The 7,209-nt window shown below is 41.3% G+C and overlaps 1 pseudogene; it reads left to right on the top strand.

Moving 5' to 3' along the window:
• Positions 1 to 1,663: 1,663 nt before the first annotated feature.
• Positions 1,664 to 7,209, top strand: part of LOC103195361 — a 45,565-nt pseudogene continuing 40,019 nt past the window's right edge.

Raw genomic sequence — 7,209 nt, 5'->3', positions numbered from 1 at the left:
GCCATCAAGTTGATTCCAACTCATAGTGACCCTCTATGACAGAGTAGAACTGGCCCATAGGATTTTCTTGGCTGTAATCTTTACAACCCTAAGGGACAGTTCTACTCTGTCATAGAGGGTTGGTACAAGTCGGAATTGACTCAATGACAGTGGGTTTGGTATTTTCCCTTTTCTCTAAAGCCTGAAATTTTAATTAAGGACAGGAAGAAACAGAAGGATTTTGTTAGAGCTCCATCAGCACTCAACGACCACGCCACACACCAGGGTACCCGACAGGAGATTTTATTAAAGAGGCAAAAGGGCACCTGCACTGAGGAAGGACAGAAGAAGAAGAGGAGAAGAGGAAGAAGAGAAGAAGAAAGAAAGAGGAAGAAGGGAAGAAGAGAAGAGAGGAAGAGCAGGGAAGAGGGTGGTCTTATATATACCTGGGGTTAGGAAATTGTACATCAGAGCTGGGGGAAGAGGTCTTAACCTATCAGAGGCTATGTTGCCTTTTAAAATTCACACCTTGCAGGAAGCTCAGTTTCAACTTCCTTTAACTGACTTATGACCTTGGGTGGGGCGGCAGGGAATGAAGAAGAACCCGGAAGAGCCACGCAAGATGGTGCGGCATATCTCTAACAGATTTAGTGAACAAAACAGAAGTGTTGCAAGTGAAAACTAAGTGAGGAATTATAGAAGACATGGGACATTTTCTTTTTTAAAATTTTTATTGTGATTTGGGTGAAAGTTTACAGAGCCAATTCACTTTCCATACAGCAGCTCACATACACTTTGTTTCATAACGTTGACTACAACTTCCCACAATGCAACAGTTCCCTTCCCACTTCCTCCCAATAGTTACCTCTTCCCTATATCCTTCCCTCTCACTGAGTTGTCTCCCTGTGCATACACAGCCCTTCGATTTTCCCATGATTGTTCTCTCCAAGGAGTGTATCTACCTAATGTAAATGTTCAGCTCATGTGCCTGTCTTTTGTTTGGCTGGAAGCCACAGGAGTGGGTTCAATTCCAGACCTGAAGGGTAGCTAGAGGCCACAGTCTCAGTGGTTCCATCAGGCTCTATCAGACCAGCAAAACTGGTCCCCCCCTTTTTTTGTGTGATGATTTTGAGTTTTGTTCCACATTGTTCTCCCACTCTATCCAGCGTCTCCTACAGAGATCCCTCTCTAAGTGGTTGACTGGTAGCCAGGCACCATGTAGTTCTTCTGGTCTCATATTCATATAGGCTGAGGATCACATGGTGTACCAGTTGCTTGGACTAATTCTTTCCATGTGTCTTTGGTTTTCTTCATTCTTCTGTGCACTGGATGAGGACAGACCCATCATTACATCTAGATGGCCGCTTGCAAGCTTTTAAGATCCCAATCAGTACTTGCCAAAGTAGATGTGGAAAAATGTTTTTGTGTAGTATGTCATGCCAGTTGAGCTTGATGTCCCCTGCAGCTATGGTCACAAGCCCACAGGTCCAACTACTTGCTCTCTCTGGGTAGCTGGTTGTGGCCATGAAATTACTACAACCTTGCCCCTTTTCAGCTCTACCACATACCTGGGAATTCTTATGTAACACACAAATACACTTGTAGAAATATTTTCTGCCAACCCTATACATGGTCTTGGGCACACTCCCCCCTGCATAAACATACCTAATCGTTCAGCCTGTACATGACATGGGACATTTTTGAGAAAAAAAAAAAAAAGTAAATGAAGGAAGTTACCACCATTCCCACCAGCATTTTGGTAAATAACTGTGCATGTCACTTCTCCCCTTTGAATAGTGACTAAGATCATGTCCTCAAGGAAGGTGATTTGGTAAAAATTGACCTTGGTGTCCGTGTGGATGGCTTCATCACTAATGTACCTCAGACTTTTGTAGTTGATGTAACTAAGGGGATCCCAGTAACAAGGCAGAAAGCAGATGTCATCCAGCTGGCTCACCCTTGTGCTGAGGTTGTTCTCTGCCTGGTCAGACCTGGAAACCAGAACACACAAGTGACAGAAGCCTAGAACAAAGTCGCCCACTAATTTGATTGTACACCTGAAGAAGGGATGCTCACCTTGGTGAAGAGCGACTTGAAAGTTTGCAAACCACCATCTAGATGCAATAGTTGGTCTCTTCTTGTCCAGAGGGAAGAAGAATGAAGAAAACCAAAGACACATGGAAACAATTAGTCCAAGGGACTAGTAGACCATGTGAACCTCAGCCTGCTTTACCCTGAGACCAGAATAAGTTGATCATGCCCAGCTACCACTGTCAACCACTCAGAAAGGGATCAGTGCAGGATATTCTGGGTAGAGTGGGATAAAAATGTGGAACAAAACTCAAAATCATAAAGAAGAACAGGCTTACAGGCTGAATAGAGACAGATAAAACCTTTGTCACCCTTTGGGCCTGGAAGTGAACTCCCTCTGTGACTTGCAGCCAAACAATATATGGGCATATAAGGTGAAAATTTATACCAAATAGGTACACTCCTTAGAACAATCAATCATGGGCGATCAGAAAGGCAGCATTTGTACTGGGAGATAGCTCAGTATGCAGGAATGCATAGGAAAGAAGGACATAGAGAAGAGGTAACCACAGGAAGGAAGTAGGAAGAGAGCTGTTGCATTATGTGGATTGCAATCAGTGTCATGAAACAAAAGGTATTAAGAATTGATGTATGGAAAATGAATTTGTAAACTTGCACACAAATCATGATTTTAAAAAAAAAGGTGTAGAGGGGATGCTGCCACACCAGTTGAAGCAGCATATCATCAATGGAGAGAAAACCATTATCCAGAACCCCACACATCAGCAGAAGAAAGACCACAAAAAACTGAATTTCAGGTATATGAAGTATATGTTGTGGATGTTCTTGTCAGCTAAGGAGAGGGCCAAATAAACAGGACAGAGAACCATCTTTGTAAGTGAAATCCTTAACACACTATAGCCTAAAGATGGAAATTTCACATGCCCTCTTCAGTGAGAACCAAAAAGCCAAACTCACGCCATCAAGTTGATTCCAACTCATAGAGACCCCCATTGAGTTTCCAAGCTGTAAATCTTTATAGAAGTAGATCATCTCATCTTCCTTCTGAGGAGCAGCCTGGGGGGCTTGAACCACTGACTTTCTGGTTAGCAGCCAAATGCCTTATCCACTATGCCACCTGTGATAGTTGGATTTGTATGTCAACTTGGCTGGACCACAATTCTGGGTAATTTAAGCAGTTGTGATGTGAATTATTCCCATGCTGAGATTGGATATATATGTTTTGAGCAGCCAGTCGGTTGAAAGGGAGTTTCCTAGGGGTGTGGGCTGCTTCCAATATATTTACGGACATCCTGGGAAATAGAGACACTGTTCTATGGATTGGGATTCTGTTGTGCTGCCTACAACTGTCCGTGAGCGAACAATCCACTATTCAACCTGGAGATCTTGGATTTGTCATTCGGTGAAATCAACAACCATTATACTGCCTGCCAACCTTGAGTTCCTCAGCCCCTGCAGCTGTGTGAGTCAGGAAAATCCTCCAGCTTGATGTTTGATCCAAGAACTTGGGACTTGCTAACTTCTATATGTGTGTGAGCCATTTTCCTAAGATAAATTTCTCTTTTTCTCTTTCTATATAAGCTTTACTGGTTTTACTACTCTAGAGAACCCAGCCTAACACACTACCAAAGCTCCTTTCTTCAGTGAGGAGGAAAGACATTTGATGTCATGCCATTTACTTTAAGAGCATTTGAAGATGAGAAAATGGCCTAGATGGATGTGGTGGAGTATGCCAAACGTGAAGTGCTGCAACCATTTAATGTTCTCTATGAGAAGGAGGGAGTCCCTGGATGGTGCAAATGGTTAACACCCTTGGCTGCTAACCAAAAGGCTGGCATTCAAGCCCACCCAAAAGCATCTCAGAAGAAAAGTCTGGTGATCTACTTCTGAAAAATCAGCCGCTGAAAACTCTGGAGCACAACTCTACTCTGACACACATGGCATCACCAGGAGTTGGAATCAACTCAACAATAACAGATTTAGTTTTTTGGTTTACATTAGAAAATGTTGTGTTGTTGTTAGCTGCCATTGCGTTGGCTCCAACTCATAGAGACCCTGTGCACAACAGAACGAAACACTGTCCAGTTTGCACCATCTTCACAGTTCTTACTATGCTTGAGTCCATCAGTGCAGTCACTGTGTCAATCCATCTCATTGAAGGTCTTCCTCTTTTTCTCTAACCCTCCACTGTATGTAGCATGACATCCTTCTCCAGGTAATGGTCCCTTCTGACAACATGATCAAAGTAGGTGAGACGAAGTCTGGCCATTCTCGCCTCCAAGGAGATTCTGGCTGCACTTCTTCCAGGACAGATTTATTTGTTCTTTTGGCAGTTTATGATGTTTTCAGTATTCTTTGCCAACACCACAATTCAAAGGCATCAACTCTTCCTCAGTCTTCTTCGTTTGTTGTCCAGCTTTCACATGCATATGAGGCTATTGAAAATACAATGGCTTATGTTAGGTGCACCTTAGTTTTCAAAATGACATACATCTTTGATCCTTAACACTTTAAAACGATTTCTTGCAGCAGATTTGTGCAGTGCAGTATGTCATCTGATTTCTTGCCTGCTGCTTCCATGGGCATTGATTGTCAACCCAAGTAAAATGAAATCCCTGACAACTTCAATCTTTTCTCTGTTTAATGTGATGCTGTTTATTGTTCCAGTTGTGAGGATTTTCATAGTATGTTCAGGTGTAATCCATACTGAAGGCTACTGAAGTCTTTGATCTTCATCAGTAAGTGCTTCAAGTCACTTCACTTTCAGCAAGCAAGGGTTTGTTTGTTTGTTTTAATCTGATATAGATAGATCTAAAAGAGCATGGCAACAATTGTGAGGATGGCACAGGATCAGGCAGTGTTTCGTTCTGTTGTCCATAGGGTCGCTATGAGTCAGAACAAACTCAATGACACCTAGCAACAACAAAAGTGTATAATGCTCAAGACAGACATTAAAATTAACTTTTTTAAAAAGCCTCTATTCAGGGGGATCTCTGTAGGAAATCCTGGATACAGTGGGAAAACAATGTGGAACAAAACTAAAAATCATTTAAAAAAAAAAAAAAAAGACCAGGTTTGCTGGTCTGATAGAGCCTAATGGAACCACTGAGACTATGGCCTCTAGTTGCCCTTTAGGTCTGGAATTGAATCAACTCCTGTGGTTTCCAGTCAAACAAAAGACAGGCATATCAGCTGAGCATTTACATTAGGTAGATACACTCCTTGGAGAGATCAATCATGGAAGAATAGAAGGGCTGTGTATGGACAGGGATACAGCTTAGGGGGCAGGAATGCATGGAGGGAAGGACACAGGGAAGAGTTAAGTATGGGGAAGAAGTGGGAGGGGAGCTGTTGCATTGTGGGAAATTGTAGTCAATGTCATGAGACAAAGTGTATGTGAACTGCTGTATGGAAAATGAATTTGCTCTGCAAACTTTCACCTAAATTACAATAAAAAAATAAAGTAAAGTCTCTGTTCAACTTCCTGCAAGATGGTGGAATAGCCAGACAGGCTACATAGACCCTCTACAACAAAGAAAAGAGAAACCAATTGAAACAGATACAGAAGAGAAACCTAGAACCCTGGGCTTTGAAGGGAAAGATAAAGTGAATTAAATAACAATTAGTAGAAGACTGAATGAAAACAGTGAATAAAGGGATAAATGGAACCATGGACTGTTGGCTGTCCTGACAGCACAGCCAATTCAATATTTACAAGTGGCGTTCCAATCCAGGCAGCAACCTAAGAACCTGCTTTGCTTGCCGAGGACACCATGGGGAACTGTACTGGAAGCTGATGACTAGAAAGGTGCGATATTCCCCTTGTTACTCTTATACCCTACACCTTTCTGGTAAATGGAGGTATGGTCATCCCCATCCCTACCCACTTTCCGGACTGGCAGGAATTCCATCCCAATCTGGATGCTCTGGCAGAGGCCAGGTACCATCCCTGCTACCGCCACCCAGTTTTGTTTTTGTTTGTTTTTAAATCATTCTTTTTTTCTTCCTCCATCTTCCTTTCTTTTTATTTTTTTCCTCTTTCCTTTCCTTGGTTCTTGGTGTTTTTTGTTGTTTGTTTGTTTGTTTTTCATTTCCCTTTTCCTGGTTCCCTTCATTTTTCTTTCTTTTCTTCTTTGGGTCTTTCCATCCTTTGTTTTTCTTTTTGCATTTTTATCATTTTTTATTTATTATTCTTTTTATCTTGGTCTTTTCTCTTATTCCCCCCTCCCCAGATATTGGGCTTCCCCCACCACTTCTCTTTGTCTTTCACCTTTTTTTTTCTTTTTTCAAATTTTTCTTTTCATATTTACTTTTTTTTTTTTTTAATCTTTTGCAATTATTGCTGTTTGTTTATGTGGTTTGCAGTTTTTGTTCTATTTATTTATTTATTTTGTCTAACTGTGTAGGAGACAGCAACCACACAATTCAATCACACAACCCAACCATACTTGTACCCCCTGCGGCCCCACCCACTGGGTGAGGGCCACCACTTGTGTTTGCACCAACTGATCAGTGATAGATGGTAGCCAATACCAGCCCAACTCACCCTCAACTGCTCTTCAAGAACAGCCAACAGAGATCTGTGCACACACTCTCTCTATAACACCCACTAGGCGACAGGTAGTGAGTGCCTAAATGCTTCCAACTAGCAAATAGAGGAGAACAGTAGTCCTGCTCACTCAGATATATCAAACCAAAACAAAGCAAAAAAAAAAAAAAACCTGGGCAAATCACACCAACATAAACTTAACAATTAAATTGTATTTAAATTAAATACAATGACATCACAATGTCTTAGAGACCACTGATATACCAGTACACACAAAGAAGCAAGATAAAGTAGCACAAACATAGGACCCAGAAAATCTCCCTGAGGAAGAAGTGGCATTGAAATTACCTAATAAGAAATTCAAAACAATTATATTTAGGTACCTTCAGTGGATTGAGAGATAGATCAAGGCAAACACTCAGAAAATTAAGGAAAACATGAACAAAATTCTACAACAATTTAGGAAAACAATGTAAGAACAAACTGACAAAATAAATGAAAAATTATAAACCATGCAAAAACAACAAATAGAAATCCAGAAGATTAATACTAAGAGTTCAGAGATAGATAATACATTGTATGGTGTGTTAGACTGGGTTCTCTAGAGAAACAAAAACCAGCAAAGCTTA

Source organism: Orycteropus afer, unplaced genomic scaffold, assembly GCF_000298275.1.
Source record: "Orycteropus afer afer isolate SDZICR_OR568_19922 unplaced genomic scaffold, OryAfe1.0 scaffold00054, whole genome shotgun sequence".
NCBI classification, from domain to species: Eukaryota; Metazoa; Chordata; class Mammalia; order Tubulidentata; family Orycteropodidae; genus Orycteropus; species Orycteropus afer.
This window is presented reverse-complemented; position numbering and strand designations above follow the sequence as displayed.